This window comes from Pundamilia nyererei, unplaced genomic scaffold (assembly GCF_000239375.1).
Source record: "Pundamilia nyererei isolate P.nyererei 1_Seehausen unplaced genomic scaffold, PunNye1.0 scaffold00055, whole genome shotgun sequence".
NCBI classification, from domain to species: domain Eukaryota; kingdom Metazoa; phylum Chordata; class Actinopteri; order Cichliformes; family Cichlidae; genus Pundamilia; species Pundamilia nyererei.
Genome location: NW_005187456.1, coordinates 2,099,048 through 2,114,472, shown reverse-complemented (window position 1 = coordinate 2,114,472; position 15,425 = coordinate 2,099,048).

The following is a 15,425-nucleotide window of genomic DNA, read 5'->3' as shown; positions in this document are numbered from 1 at the left end:
AACAAGTCAAGGTTGAAACCAAATGAACTGATTTGTTTAACATGTGATTTTTGATTCATTTTGCACACAAATTGGCAGACACAGATAGTTAATATGGGGAACTTGTTTGCTCTCTCTTTTTAATTACCAAGTGTAGAAACTTACTTCAAGACAAGCAAAATCAATTCTTTATGTTGTAAAATAATCAAGAAATGGAAATTTGTTACTTATGCAACCCAGCATTTGTTAGAATAATTGTTCCAATTGTTTTTGGTTCATTTTAGGGTGAATGTGTGAGAGTAGCTCACAGTTTGCAACCAAGTGGTGTGTATGTGGGCTGCTCTGTAATTGGTTGTTTGGACTTTGCATTTTGATGAAAGCTTATTGGTAATTCTATTTTGCATTTTTCAAGACTCAGTGTTATTGAACATTTAATGCTCCAGACCTCAGTCACACAGATCCAGAGACCGGTCAGTGACCATCTGACAACGATAGTCACGGGTTTTACGGTGGGAGGTGCTTTTGCTGTGATGTGTATTGTGTGAACTGTTTTTCCCAATAAAAGGCAGCGAGCGGAGGCCGGATTTGGGGTCATTTTGTGGATCATTTTGTGATCCGAAGTGCGTTCCTGAGATACCGACGAGGCCTCCCTTGCACAAGTAAATCGATGGATTGCTGACTGTCTTGTTTTCTTCATGATGAATAAGTCTCTAAACTAGCGGGGCTTGTGGAAACACAGACCCAACAATACTCTAAATTGTTTTTTTGTTTTTTTTAATTTCCAAAACTGTCATGGCCCCGAGTGCCCTTCTCACCTTCTTCCTCTGCTCTGTGTTTTCTTGCTCCTCTGTCCTAATCTGTATGGGCAATACTTACCTGCCTATAACATCGCCCCGAGGTGAGTCCTACCTGTCCTACTCTGGCTGACACACCTGCCTTTCATCTTCTTCTTTGCCTTTGTGATATTTTTCCCTTTACTTACTGTGGTCTCTCATCTTCCTGCTTCAGGTTCCCGATCTGTCAGCCTGTCATCTGCCTCAAACGTCACTCCTCATCCTCAAGAGTTGTGTGTGTTAGATACCTGATGAAGATCAGGGATTTTGAGTTCTTCATTATCTTCACATTAGCATGTTGTTTGTGCAGATGCTATAGTGGACTTGTTTCATTCCAGAAGTGGGGGCACCAGCTACCATGCCTCCACTTCCATTTCAGCTACGCCTGAAACATGATTACCCCAACACCACTGGATCAAAGCACAGAGAAGACGAGTGGGGATATTATTTAGTGGAGGACAACACATATGTATAGATATATATCAATGAGTCAATAATTATGATCTAAGAATATCATGTGTATGATTCTGAAAATGGCCTTTTACAAAATGAGCACATTGACTCTACATATTTTAAGTATATTTTGATGATAAAACTAAACTTTAAAAATTTTCTCACCTTCAGAAAACTATTATAAAACTCAAAGTTATGTTTAAAGTTAGTGCAGCACCATTTTCACATAATAAATATGCAATGGGACACAGAACCTGAACATTGTCCCTAATATTTTCTACTCCAGTTTTCTATGCTGGCTCTTATTTCTGATTTTTTTTTTCAATCCTGGAAACACCTGAGTTCAAGTTGTTCAAGTACACAGAAAAAAATGTCTTTTTTTTTTCTATCCATCTATCGGATAACTGAACCTCTCTAATGCAAGTATCAATGTACAGGGTGGGCCATTTATATGGATACACCGTAATAAAATGGGAATGGTTGGTGATATTGTGAGGATAGGTTAATTGGATAATCCAAATTGCCACTAGGTATGAATGAGTGCGATTCGAAAGTGAATGCGAATGGTTGTCTGTCCCTGTGTGTTAGCCCTGCGACAGACTGGCGACCTGTCCAGGGTGTACCCCGCCTCTTGCCCTAGAGCTGGGATAAGCTCCAGCGCCCCCCGCAACCCTGAAAAAGGATAAGCGGAAGTGAATGGATGGATGGATGGTGATATTAAAGTCCTGTTTGTGGCACATTAGTATATGTGAGGGGGCAAACTCCTCAAGATGGGTGGTGACCATGGTGGCCATTTAGAAGTCGGCCATCTTGGGTACAACTTTTGTTTTTTCAACTGGAAGAGGGCCATGTGACACATCAAACTTATTGGTAATGTCACAAGAAAAACAATGTTGTGCTTGGTTTCAATGTAACTTTATTCTTTCATAAGTTATTTACAAGTTTCTGACCGCTTATAAAATGTGTTCAATGTGCTGCCCATTGTGTTGGATTGTCAATGCAACCCTCTTCTCCCACTCTTCACACACTGATAGCAACACCACAGGAGAAATGCCAGCACAGGCATCCAGTATCCATAGCTTCAGGTGCTGCACATCTCATATCTTTACACCATAGACAATTGCCTTCAGATGACCCCAAAGCTAAAAGTCTAAGGGGGTCAGATCGGGAGACCTTGGGGGCCATTCAACTGGCCCACGACGACCAATCCACTTTCCAGGAAGCTGTTCATCTAGGAATGCTCGGACCTGGCACCCATAATGTGGCGGTGCACCATCTTGTTGGAAAAACCCAGGGAACGTGCCAGCTTCAGTGCATAAAGAGGGAAACACATCATCATGTAGCAATTTCAAATATCCAGTGGGCTTGAGGTTTCCATTGATGAAGAATGGACCCACTATCATTGTACCCCATATTCCAACAGTCTTGGAGGGATCCATCCAATGTGGGTTAGTGTCAGACCAATAGCGGTGGTTTTGTTTGTTAACTTCACCATTCACATAAAAGTTTGCCTCATCACTGAACAAAATCTTCTGCATGAACTGAGGGTCCTGTTCCAATTTTGGTTTTGCCCATTCTGCAAATTCCGTGCACCGATCTGGATCATCCTCATTGAGATGCTGCAGTAGCTGGAGTTTGTAAGGGTGCCATTTGTGAGTAGCTAATATCTGCCGAAGGGATCTTCAACTAATGCCACTCTACAGTGAAATGCAGCGAGTGCTACGCTGTGGGCTCTTGCTGAATGAAGCTAGGACAGCAACTGATGTTTCTTCATTAGTGACAGTTTTTTTGCATCCACATTTTGGCAAATCCAACACTAAACCAGTTTCACGAAACATAGCAAGCAGTTTGCTAACTGTAGCATGGGAGATGGGTGGTCTCATAGGGTGTCTTGCATTGAAATCTGCTGCAATGACCCGGTTACTGCATTCACCAGATATCAACACAATTTCGATCCGCTCTCGACAAGTCAATGGCTGTGAACAAAGAGAAACTTGTAAATAACTCATGAAAGAATAAAGTTACGTTGAAACCAAGCACACCATTGTTTTTCTTGTGACATTACCAATAAGTTTGATGTGTCGCATGGCCCTCTTCAACAAAAGTTGTATCCAAGATGGCCGACTTCTAAATGGCCACCATGGTCACCACCCATCTTGAGGAGTTTGCCCCCTCACATATACTAATGTGCCACAAACAGGATTTTAATATCACCAACCATTCCCATTTTATTACGGTATATCCATATAAATGGCCCACCCTGTACAATTATATTCTTACTATAGTTACACAGGGAACAACGACTGAAGTTAGTGGAGTACTGTGTTACATTACAGAAAAATTTAACACTTACATTTTAATGTGTTACATTGTAACCCATTGACCATCAGTGCAATCACCAGTGTGGCTGTTTTTATAGTGCTGTCATAAAATCCTTGTTCCTTTTTTTGGTACAATAGTTGGTTCATATTCCCTGTAGATTATAAAAACTTCATTTTAAGCTGGTTAGCTTACAATATTAGACACAGACTGCAATACTGGTTCTTAATGATGTAGAGAGAACTTTGAAATAAAGTGTAGCTGCTAGTAATTGCTCTCTATTGCTGTGTAGACTTGTACTTCTGTTCCTTGCCAAAATGAACACCTGGCTCTTGGCTTGATGCTGTAATAATGAAGGAGGAAAAACAAAGACTGCAGCTGTGCTATAGTTGTATTTAGCACCTAAATTAATAAATATCTTCTGCAGGCTATGCGGAAATTGATAAGACAGTTTATTGGATGTGTCTACTTTCTTTTCTCCCATTATGAAACATTGTCTTTTTCCTATTCGCTCATTTCTCCATTGAGAAATATAGGGAGTGTCATTACTTAGAGGCCACGCAACAGTGTCGTCTAAGTGACCACGGTACCTGGGAGCTAGCTAGAAAGATGGCGAAGGCAGCACACTGGGGCAAAGTTAGCATATCTGCCTTCATTATAACAACCCCACTGACATAATATCAACTCTAATGCATGACAAACACAGGAATTATAATATTCAAGGAATCAAGGTCAAGAGGTCATTATAAGCAGCATTTTCATAGCTATGCTATTTTTTCCTATGGTTTAGCTACATGTTGAAGAGTATAGGAAGAAAAACAGATTGAAATCAGCAATAATATTAGCACAAGTTTCATTTGTTTTGGGTATTTTTTTAATATATTTTTTTTTACTTTTGTGCCCACAGCAAGTGAAAATATCCACTAAAGCCACTGCTCTTCAGAGGGAATATCAAATATGGAACAGTCAGCAGAGGGAATGACAAATCTTCCTTTAAATATTTACACTGCACTATCATCTGCACTATAGCCTCATGTACTTTTTTGGTGCTGGACACAGACCTCTGATAGCAATTTCCTGTACACCTTGAGCCTCAGTTGAACAAGCAAGGCTAACTTTGGTCACTTAATTATAATTTTCTGGGTATCAGGTTTTCTGAATAAATTATTAATTCTGTTATTAATCTTATAGAAAATGTTGAACTCTTGCAAAAACATTTTAAACATCCTTTAAATGAAGCTTAAGAATTTGAATTCTTAATTCTACATCTTTTACAATCTTTTATCATAGCATATGATATCAGCTGGTAATTATTTTACCAGTGTCGATTTAAATAATGCTAACAATTATGCGCCTCATGCAGGTTTTGCGCTGCAGAGGCAACATTCTGTCTCCATTTGCTTCATGTGATTTTGCACTCCCTCCTCACAGGAGGAGAAGAGCTGATTGCAGTGTTCTCCCTGTCTTTTTCAATAAGCTCGGCACTGTCGCCTCCGCTCACAGTCAAACACATGTGTGGAGTGACTGTCAACCCGCCAAGGCCCATTTACTCCAGCACACACCACATCCAAACTCCCAGTGCTCTCTCTACATCACATCTCCTCCCCAGCTCACTCTCAGCTCATAGTCATGTTCTGTAGCTTTGAACTTTTGAATTTAGCTCACCGCCAGCCTTTACCCCACAGCCCCTTTCCACTTCCTCTATTTCTACTCTCCTCCCAATCTTATAACCACCACCCCCCACCCCACCCCCCCTCGAGCTGCACTCAGGGCTACATGATAACACACTTTGGAGTGAGCTGCTTTCCCCCAGAGCAGCCCAAACTGTGAGCATATTCACTCCATCATAACAGCACTGTAGCAAAACTGCTGTCACGCCGAGTTTGCCATGCTAATGTGGCTGTAGGCGACACTCGCCTGCCCTTAAAATGCAGTGATGGAGGTGTGGGGCGTGTTTTGTGGGTGTTGGAGGGGAGGTGCGGGGTGTTTGGGGAGCTACATGGCACAAATCAGGGTTTCTGAGGCAATGGAAAGAAATATAATACAGAGAATAAGATGTAGAACAACTCTAATGCACCCATCCAAGGAGTATTTTCTCTCCTAAACAAAAGATGTCTAGTTCACTACTAGATGCATGGCATAATGTGAAAACACTAATAGTAGTTCCGCGCATTCTTTTCCATCTACCCTTTGAGAGCGGTGATAGAAGAGGCTTCAAAGGGCTCGATTGAAACCTGGCAAAGCTTTGAACTATGTCCTTGGACTGTCATGTGGAAAGACAGACACTCCCTTCAGTCATCCACTTACAAACAGAATAGTATACAGACAAATGTACTCAGATCGTACCAACATGTCAACACTGCTTTACCCTTATACCTAAACGCACACTTGTTCAGCTGTGGCTGGAGCCAGGAACTGATTAGCGCAACAAGGATCTTACTATTCTCCAAATGAGCAATTACTTCCTACTGGTAACATGTTGCTGTTGTCTGCAAAATCACTGAGACTCCAATGAACCAATTACCATCACTGCAGTTTTCTGGGTTAAAGGTTCCAGTCTTTTATAAGGCACACGTGGGAAGCATGAAAGTGAGTCCTCCTTTGATGTTTGGTAATACTTCTTGAGTTAATGCTTCTCTGAAATGGCTGGTAGCCTTTTTTTATATATGTGTAGAGTTAAGTGATGCAAATAATATTTGGACATTTTGAGAAAGAGACTTATTTGCTTTCTTGAGTGTTTGATAAGAAGATTAGTACCAATCTCATGTCTCCTGCAAATTTAAAGCCAGCAAACGTCAGAATGACTTTTAGAAGTCATTTTTCGAACGTCCACGTAAGGAAGCTGTTTTGTAACGTCAGGCAACGTCTTCTTTTCCAAGTCTACTGAATTCTATTGTTGACGTCTGTAGGACCTCTGAGCACGGGCTATCTCCAAGATGGCGCAGCTCTTGAGCTAAGTCAAAAGTGAGCAGCCGCTCGGTGGATTTGGAGCAGAAATGTCCGGAGCTTCTCACAGACAGTTTTCAAAATGTGCGTATTGACAAAGACTGTCGAGCAGATAGTCCAGGTTATACATACACACTTACACACTCTTCTCAGTCCTTCTACCAATCACAATCACATATACTTCCTCGTACAAAGCTCTTCACAATAAAACAGGACACCAACCTCACTAAAATAAAAACAAACCATTTATAACTCAAACGGTCTTTTAAACATATTAAACGCATTGTACTCCTTTCTAAATACTTCAACCATTTTTATTTTACACTGTAACATGGATTTCAACATTTTTAATATTTCAGCACTTTTTCATAAATGACCGTTTTAACCTTATTATGAACATTTTCTTTTATTTATTGAAGTAGTTAAGGAAACACAGGAAAAGGTAAAATAACAAAAACCAACCCACTTGTACTGAGTAAATCAATAAGACAACACATAATAAATTGTGTTTGTTTATAAATAATCCTTATCATATCATTTTAATAACAACAATGCTGATGTTTATAAATAAAATATATTACATTTATTAATCAAATTTCCTGCACCTGTCATAGACTTCCACATGACATCCCAAATAATTACCAAGTTCAAATGTTGAACTTCATATTCATGTCCAGGTTGGGTCATGATTGGACATCCAAATTTTGGACCAAACTCAGATGTGGTATAGATGTGCAGAATTGGCCATGGACCAACGGACCCAATATAGACATGATCTGCACGTCTATCCAACATCAATATTTAGTGGGTTAGCACAAAGACTAACACAAAAACCAAAACACAAAAAAAGCTAGCTCGGTTGTGTCCAAAGCTGATAAAATCTGACTGCCGGCACTTTTTAAAGGTGGCTAATTAACATGTCATTTCTCATTTTATGATTTAACAGGTGATAGACTTGGCTTATTCCTGGTTATTTTTTGTAGGGAATTACAGAACTTCCTCTGATACACATACCTATACCAACTATTTCAGTGTGAGACTCATCTTTCACCCTTCAAACCTAACTTGGCTGGAGAAAAAAGACTCTTTAGCTATTGTTCGAGGAGGCTTTTTGAATAACTTTAAATTACCAATCTAAACTACAGCCACCTTTTGCAGAACTTCTTACACAGGCACACCTCTTCTGTTTATTGCTCCTCTCTCCCACTGTGTGTATTTTCCATTCACTTTTCTTTCTAGGGCTACTTCTGATGTTTCCCCCAGCAGCTGTAATTTGCTCCATTTTCTTTGTTATTGTTAGTCTTGAAGTATTTAACCAGATGATTTCCTTCACTTATTGAAGGAATGCCCCAACCAATAACCAGTGTTGGGGAGTACATGTACCGCCGTTACGTATTTAAAATACAAAATATGAGTAACTACAACAACAACAAAAAAAAGGTGGTATTTAGAATACAGTTACTTTGTTGAAATAAATGGATTACATGGCAGTATTTTCCTGTTTCATATTGTGGCGGGTCAGGACTGTTTGGGTTTTGTTTGACAGCTACGGCAGCGTTATGGTTGCCATGGTTAGAGGGCGACACGCTCTCTCTGCGACTGTGTGTTTCCTGGGTGAGAGAGGCCTTTATGTTGTTGTTGTTGTTGTGCTAAGCTATGCTGAGCAGTTTGGTTAGCAGCGGTGTGTTTCTGTTGGAAAATAAACAGCTGTGCTCCCTGGCAACTCAGGGTAGCGAGACCAAACGACACCTCTGTCTCCTCCTTGTCTGAGCTTGCCACAATGTGTTTGGCTTGTTTCCTCCGAAACAATAAGTTCCGTTGGAGCAGCCTTTCAACGCCTCTCTCACATCAAAGTTGACCCAGACAAGTAAAGCTATTTTTCGGCTACGAACCCGACTTATTAGTCAGAGGTCCCTTTACTACGGTTCGGAGCCGCAGACCTTCAGTAATAGTAATAAATCACACAGCAATAGTACATTCACGTAGTTGTAAAAACCATGATAATATATTGAGTAATCCAAAGTATTCAGAATACGTTACTCTCATTGAGTAACGTAACGGAATACGTTACAAAATACATTTTGGGGCATGTATTCTGTAATCTGTAGTGGAATACATTTTAAAAGTAATCTTCCCAACACTGCCAATAACACAATTTGTGTGACTATAATGTACCCAAAAAAACTAATGAAATAAGGATTAAAAGCCTGATTCTGATCTGTTCTTAAAAAGAAGACAGGAGCATATATGAACACTGAACCAGGTCTTCTTGCTGTTCTTTCATTCTATATATACAGCCATTTTATAACCCCTTCCTTTCAATGTAAGTGATGTGAGAGACATTGTGCTCAAACATGTGGTCAAATATAGAGCAAGAAATACCTCTTTTTATGTCATTATGGGCAACCAATACAAGCAAGAAGCCACAATGTGAGCCTTTCCATTAAAAGAAAATCGAAGTGTTCACAACAGCTTTGACCTCCAGTAACACTTTGAGGAATCTTGGAGTCATTTTTGACCAGGACATGTCCTTCAATGCGCATATTAAACATGCATTTATTACTTGTAGGGTCTACTGTTGTACTTCATTGTTACTGGGCTTTCCTAAAAACTCCTTGAAAAGTTTTCAGTGGATCCAAAATGCCACAGCAAGTACTGACAGGGACTAGAAAACCAGAGAATATTCACCCATATTGCTTCTTTTCATTGGCTCTCTGTTAAATCCAGAATCAATTTAAATCCTTCTCCTCTCATACAAGGTCTTGAATAATTAGGCCTCATCTTATCTTAAAGACCTCATAGTACCCTCTCACCCCAATAAAGCACTTTGCACTTGGTCTACACACTTACTTGTAGTTCTTAGAGTATTTAGAGTGAGAGGCAGAGCCTTCAGCTTTCATGCCCTTCTTCTGTTGAACCCAGTTTGGATTTGTGGGGCAAACACTTGCTATACTTTTAAGATTAGGCTTAAAACTTTGCTTTTTGATAAAGCTAATGCTGGATCAGGTGACCCTAAACTCTCACTTAGTTACACAGCAATAGAATTTGGCTCCTAAGGGCTTTCCGTACTGAGAATTTCTTTTGCACTCATCTCTTTTCACTTTCTGTGTGTTTCTGTGCATTACTGCTCCTCCACAGTGTGTCTTTTGTCCTGTCTCATTCCCCTCACCCCTTGTGGCAGATGGCTGCCCCTCCTTGAGCATGGTTCTGCCGGAGATTTCTTCCTGTAAAAAGGGAGTTTTTTGTTTCCACTGTCGCCAAGTGTGGTCATCTGATTGTTCGGGTTTTCTCTGTGATATTCTACGGTCTTAACCTTATAAAAATAAAGCACCCTGGGATTAATTACTGTTGTGATTTGGTGCAATATGAATATAGTTGAATTAAAAATCGAATGGAAACCATCATTTAATATTAGAAACCATTATTAATCATGCATGCCATAAGGAGTATGAATTCTAGACACTGGTGGTGCTAGGGTAAAAAACACTGAGTGTAGTTTGGAATGAACCTACTGGAAGGACCCTTTGGCATGCTGTTCCTGATTAAAACTGAAGGTGAATGAAAAGGAAGATAACTGGCTCACAGGGCTTATGGAAATATCTGACGTAAAGACTGAAGTAAAGATCTGAAGACTATAATGCCTTAAGTCAGCTAATTTATTTGGAAGCAAGAAGGAAAAAGAGAAAAAATGTGAAGCACCAATATGAAAAACTTGGAACTTTTCCTTTGTGTATATATGAAACCTAAAGGATTTGTTCTTCTCTGTCACTGACAAGCATCAGCTTTTGAGCCAAGGTTGGCGTTTTTACCCATAAATGCATTTTATTCTCTCTTTTCTTCCCCCTTGCTGATTTGTATGAATAGCTAAACAAAGATTACGGTTTTGCTGCAGTATGGACTGTCATCTTGTCATTGTGCTGCCTGTTGAGATATCCTTTCACTCCACTCTGCTGACATGTTGAAGTTTACACAGTGCCGCCTGTATGTTTGTGTGATGCACAAGTGAAACCAGAAGCAGGTCAGGAGTGAAATCAAACCATCAGGTTGTTGGTGTGATGGAAAATGAACGATTGTTAATTCATGTCTGTGATGAATAAGTTATCAGCGCTACAGTTCGGGGCTAGACTTAAAGGCATGGGGCATATGGGAAATGAGGAGGGGCACAGATGCTCCTCGGGGCCAGAGGGCTGATGGGCAAACTGAAAAAGGGACACAGAGAAGGGTGAGGAGGCATTGTGGCAAGTTAAAAACATAAAATATCATGCAAAAACAGCAAGAAACGACATGCTTACTCTGCCTCAAAGGCCAACTGTGTTCTCACTAACTCAGCCCCCAAACCCAATATCTGAAGTTTCAGTTCACTGGAGGGGCCTGCAGAGAGGCTGCTTGAAAAGGTCTATCTTTAAAGTCCTGCGCAACTTTGACCTCCCACATCAGTAAACGGCTCAAAGAGAAAAGCCTCTCCACCTGTGTCAATAACAACACTGCCCTCATGGGAGCGAGACGCAAAAGCACATAGAAAACACAGGTGTCCGTATTAAAATGCTCCCAAATATACCAGCAATAATGGCAAACATGCAGCTGATATTCCCACAGACACATATGTGGACACATACTGCGGAAGCATCGAGAGGATCTCAGCACCATCTGGTGGCGGCTTTATGAACAATCTGCTCCACAGAGGCAAAGGCAAATCAGTCCCCTAAAGTCATTTTCTCCAGTATCTTTGCCAAGCTTCCCGCTTTCCATTTACACCTCTGTCAAGCTGAGAAACTAATCTGATCTGATTAGTTACAGTTTGACATGGCAGCAGCACACTGCATTTTTATCACTCATCAAGACCTTTTATTGTGAAGAATATGCAAGAAGGCAAGGGGGGGGGGGGTTTCCCACAATTTGATGGGTACCTCATTTCTCATATTACAGCAATACAGTTTGTTTCATTAGAGGCTCTGAGCATGCGCGCCAACTGTGTTTAAGCTGTAAAATAATTAATCAAACAAGAAAAAGGTGGTATTTGACTTCATTGCATAGTTTGCTTATGCACCGATGCTAATTTAAAAGTTCACTAACAGAAATATATAACATTAACGTGAACCTCAAACAAGGACAAGAAATGACCTACTATACTTATATTAGGGGTTTCTCTCTTTCAAACGATTCTAGGCACATGTAACAGAATAATGTTGTCCCCTTGAATAAAGGGAATGCTTGAAGGTGGTATTATTTTTGGCTAAACTAGATGTAGAGCTGTTTTGAGATGGATTCTGCTGGCAGTGTGCTTTCCATATTCATCTTATCGCCTACAGAAGAACAGCAGAATAATAAAATCTTTTGTGTAAAAATTCTCCTCCCAGCAAGAAGAGCTTGTGGGGCATTTAGTTACAGTGGAAACACACAGCTTAGCATTTCAATGTCGGGGTCTCGGACAAAATGCGCAGGCTATCTACACTTTCTCGACTATGTATCCGCCCATAGCAGTTATGTGTAAGTGTAAAAGTGCTCCTATCTTCCTACAATTACAGACTTATACATCAGTTTGTTATCAATGGAAACAGCTGTTCAGGAGCTGATTGTGAAATGGTAATACGCTTGCAGAGAACAGTGACAAGACAAATCTTTCTCGAAGGAACATCTTTTTTAGAAACCACAGCGTGATCCCTCACAGGAGCTATCTCCGGCTAGATCAGAAAATGAGTTGCTGCTATATGTATAAAGGACTCCCTCGTTCTACTCGCAGTCCTTCAGGACATAGTGTGAAGCAACACACAGGTCCTTCTTTATTCTATGTAACCACAGTGAACTAACGCAGGGAAATGTAATAAGCTTGTTCTTGGTGTTGTTTGCTTTCTCTGGTAAGTTACTGTAATTTGTTTACGTATAAGAATCAAGAGAACATGATGTACTGCTGGAGCAGAGATTTCCTTGATGATGTCGCACCCTGGCATCACAAAAATACACGCTCACACACTCACACATGCGCACGCATTTACAGAGGGTGGTAATGAGGGACTAATAGCTTCTCGGAGAAGGAGATCCAACCTAATTTGCGCCATACGAATCCCCCCCGTGGTGACTACACCTAAAAGACGAACATATTATTGCTCAGTGTGTGTCTGCGATGCTGTGGGGAAAACAATACTATACATGTTGCTCTAAGGAACGGAAAGAGACTGCAGTATGTGTATAACGTAAGAGAGAGAGATAAAAACAAAACAAGGAGAAGAGGAGCGAGATGCTATTCAGCGGTGCTAATCTCTTTGATACCCACACTATGGTGTTCTGTACCACGATGAGAAACACCCAAATTATTCTTTTCGTCTTTTATTCATGACCTGCGGGACATCCTCCCTTGCCCTCTTACTGCTGTGCTCATAGTCTCACTCCTTTCTCGCTATCTCTCACGCACACTCTCGTGTTCTCCTCATTCTTTCATTTGCCATCTTATCAACCCCGTGTGATATCTCGCCAAGCTTATGCATTTATGAGCAATTTCTTATTTACATAAAATATATAGTGCAGCATTAGGAGTTTGGGTAAAGCGTGAGCCGAGCATTAGCGAGTATGTTTTTCATGATTAAAATCAGCTCTAATTATGCATTAAAGGTAGTAACATCCATTTGAGAAATTAATGGCAGGTTCATTTAAGACTAGTAAAAGGGGCGATGTTATTATATTATATAAGATGAATTAATGTCCAGATTGATATATTAAAGGTATTATACAGTGTTAAAATTACTGATGAGGGACAGAAAACTTTTTGTGCACAAGAAAATTAGTCAGATTGTGATGTTTTAAATAAAAATCAAGTGGATTTAAAAATAATAATAATGATTAAAAAAATCTGTAACTAAGCATTTTAAGCAGTTCTCTGTTCTGTAATCCCTGTTTGTTTGTATTGGACAGACACCTTGCTGTTTCCTGTTTTTGTTTGTTGCTGCTGTTGTTCGTTTAATATTTTATTTTGTTGTGGCTTATTAAATGGACAAATAGACGACTGTTCCTTTTAATTCAACTGAATTCAGCTCATTTGTACTTCCCAGTCACACACGCAGAGGTTCAATGAGCTTCTAAGGCATAAAAACATTTTTTTTTTGTTTTTAAAAAGAACTTTACTGTAGAAGATGCTTATTTGATTTGTTCCCCTGTCAGATGCATTGATAAAGGAAGTTTAATGTTTCATTTCAAATCTCAGGTCTGTGTGGAGTTTACAGTTTGCATGTTCTCACTGTGCCTGCATGAGTTTCCTCTGTTTACTCCAGCTTGCTGACATGAATGTCAGGTAACTGTTCGTAGCTGGGAATGTGAGAATGAATCATTGTGTATTAGTACACTGGGTGTACCACACTCTTAACAGGCATCGGCTCCAGTGTTTGCATGATGCTAGCAGGGTTGTTAACTTATTTGTTTAGGCTTTGATATTTTTGTAGATTACACCAGTTTAGACTTTCTTTTCCCCCCTTTTTAATGTGACCTTTTATAAGTTAAACCTTGTTGGTGATGTTGGGAACATAAAAATACCACAAAAGCTAAAGTATCTTTTGCAGTAACATAATTTTAGGTACCAATCTTTTTTCCTTTAATATCCCATTAAATGTTATTAAAAAGTTATTCAAGCCCTTACTTTGGTTAAACGTCTTAACAGTTAAAAATGATATATTATTCCATATAACATTACTACAGTAGCTTCTTAATACTGATGCATCAGTGCTTGAGTAATATTTTGCTGCTGCTGCTTGAGATGAAGCATTAACTTCTTTACATACACTGTACAGTAGTTAGCTTTTGCACTCCAGTGGTTCAAATCTTGGTTTTGTGCCTCTTCCAAGGGATCAAGGCAGAATGTAGAGCCTCAGAAGGTGATTAATAGGAGAGAAAAGAAGAAGTAGAGGAGAAGAAACTTCTCCTGCATGCATTTGCATTCATGTTTCAACTTGATGACTTTGGACGCTGTGTAGACAAACTCTGCAGTAAGACTTTATTATGGCCACTTATACAGTACAAAAGAGAATCCATGTTTTTTGATATTTATTATTGTCTTAAACCTTATAGTTCCCATCCTATATGTAGTGGAATCAAAAGGCAGCTAGGCACTATAAATGAAAATACCGTATAGAAAAACTGTACAGATACTAAACTAAATGTTTTTCTAGCAGTGCCCTGTTCTCACTGTATTTTAGATTATCTAGATGCTTGTTTTTCTTAGCACCCATGTTAGCTGAAAGCTAAAGGTTTATTGCTGACCTTGGATAGCAGTTTTTAGTAGTTGTAAAAAGATTTATCAGACGGTGCTCAGTATGGAAATAAATAGTATAATAAACATTAAGTAACTAGTATTTAAACAAAGTAAATATTTAGGAGGGAACGTGATCACTCATTGATTACTCACTTTTTGGGGGTTTTTTTTAATGTGGAAGTGAAATGGGCTGGCACAGTCTGTCCCGTTTATCGTGCTACAAATCGTGGTTGAACAGACAAAATAAATTCAAAGTTCTGTAACAATGGAATGAATCAGAGTAGTGAAAATGTCAGCTCTCCATTGTTAAATAACAATCAGTGGCGGCAGACATTTGGAGCATTTGGTCTTTTCAAGGCCTAAGTTTAATTCAATAACATTCACACTGAGTTCGTGAGCAATTGCTATTGATGACCACTGAGAGCCTGACAAGTTGTACAGACTGTTCTGCAGATTTGTTGCTTCTGATGTGCATCGAGCAACACGATTTTTATTTATGGTTGACTTCACTTTGGGGTCTGTTTTTTTCAATAACATTAGCTACAACATTTGATCAGGTTCCATTAGTACACATTTTGCTCACTTCTCCACAGTTTTGCGATAGAGAATCTACACAAAGTGTTACACTTTACAAGGTAATGCTGAACTTCTATTGAAAG